General features: G+C 38.3%; 1 pseudogene; it reads left to right on the top strand.

The window, feature by feature from the left end:
- Nucleotides 1–252: 252 nt before the first annotated feature.
- Nucleotides 253–1,157, top strand: LOC107731312 (GTPase IMAP family member 7-like; annotated as a pseudogene).
- The last annotated feature ends 820 nt before the right edge of the window (nucleotides 1,158–1,977 follow it).

Raw genomic sequence — 1,977 nt, 5'->3', positions numbered from 1 at the left:
CAAAACGGTGCACACCGGTTTGAGCTTGAACTTGCCCCTGGTGTGTGCACATCTGTCAAAATAAAAGTCCAGAAATCTGTCAAAATATAAGTCATCCAACAAAACACATCAAACTTATTTAAAAAAGAAAAAGTAAAATATCGGCCACTTATTAAGTTATTACAGTATATAAAGTACATGTTGTGGTAAAATAATTAATTGTGTGATCTGTCCTTTTTTTTTTCATGTAGTGCTAAAAAATCATAGCAAAGAATGCCTGTTAACATCCAGGATTTTCCCTCTGATAGTCTCTCGTCCAGACGTATCGTTCTTCTGGGTAAAACTGGTGCTGGGAAAAGTGCAGCTGGAAACACAATACTGAGACAGAAAGTGTTTGTATATTCATCTGGTACACATCCAGTAACCAGGGAATGTTTAGAGAAACAGGCCACTGTTTCAGGCAGATCTGTGTCTGTAGTTGATACTCCTGGATTCACTGACACACACATGAATACTGAGGAGTTCATGACAGAGTTCATGAGAAGTGTTTATTCATCCAGTCCTGGACCTCATGCTTTTCTCATTGTGTTTCCTCTGAATAAGAGATTCACTGAGCAGGACCTGCAGATTCCTCAGATGATTGAGATGATGTTTGGTCAGGAGGTGTTAAAATACTCCATCATTCTCTTCACTCATGGAGATCAGCTAATGAACTCAGTAGAGGCAGTCATTGAGGAGAACAGAGCTTTAAGATGTCTACTAGATCAGTGTGGAGGCAGATATCAGGTCTTCAGCAATGAAAATGAGAATAACAGAGAGCAGGTGAACGATCTACTGCAGAAGATTGACACGATGATAGAGTAGAATGGAGGAGGACATTACAGTAATCAAATGTTTGAAGATGCTTTGAGATTCAGACGAGAGGAAGAAGAGAGAAGACAGAGAGAGGAGGAAGCTCAACAGAGATCAGAACTGGAAATGTCTAAAGGAAAGAATAAGAGTGAAAAAAAATGTCAAGTGATCAATCATATTTTTCCAAATATTGGAATTATATTTGTCTTGATGTCGTTGGTGCTCCTGCTGTCACAGCTGGAGATCAGATGAGGCAAAGGAAGAGAGAGGAAGAGGAGCCAAAACAGCAGGAGCAAAAATGAAGAAAAGCAGCACTCAACAGATAACGAGTCAGAGGAAATAATTCCAGAGAAGGTGAAAAAGAGAGAAAAAGAAGGAGCATTCGGCTTAATACACTGTAACGGATTTTTGTAATTTGAACAGTATTATACTGTAATATGTACAGTAAGATACTGTAAAATGTGTATACAGTATTTGACTGTAAACCGCAAAGGATTATGGGAAAATATACGGTCACTACTGTATTTCCTCACTACTGTAAATCAATTTACAGTAGTGAACTTGCCCGCGAAAAACTGACCAATGGCAAGGGAGTTTTCTTTTTTGACTGTTTGGTTGAAGTGGCTGTAAAAGGACAAAAGAGAAATGCACCGTTAACTCGACAAAAGGTTAGTATATTATTTCTGTTTTATGCAAAACTGCGATATTTTAAGATGTTTTCACTTGTTAACAGCAAACTAACATTATTCATCGTGTCATTTTTCATGTCGGGAGTTGGAGCCTTTTTTTCTGACTGAATGCCGCCAAAAGGCTGATAACATCGACTGGTGAGTAAGTTAAGGTCACCTATATTAGACGAAATAAACCTTAGTTAAACCGAGAAAAACGTTTGTACGTTCTGCTGCCCTTTAAGCATCCCAGCGTCAAAACATACCTAACCAGCATATGCTGTTTTTTTCAACAGGGTTAGCTCCTCTGGCGAGTCGTTATTTAACCTTAACAGCGAATTAACATGAAATACTGAGGTAAAGTGCGTTAGGCAAACCTACTGTTTCAGTGGAGATATTAAACAGTATTTTCTAGTAACGTTACTTCTTTTGATTGTTATTTTCAGATTTCTAGTCTGGATGTAGTCTGCAACGTCAG

The sequence above is a fragment of the Sinocyclocheilus rhinocerous genome, unplaced genomic scaffold (assembly GCF_001515625.1).
Source record: "Sinocyclocheilus rhinocerous isolate Xijiao unplaced genomic scaffold, SAMN03320098_v1.1 scaffold13847, whole genome shotgun sequence".
NCBI lineage: Eukaryota > Metazoa > Chordata > Actinopteri > Cypriniformes > Cyprinidae > Sinocyclocheilus > Sinocyclocheilus rhinocerous.
Note: the sequence above shows the minus strand (reverse complement) of the source record. Positions and strands in the feature narration are given on the sequence as shown.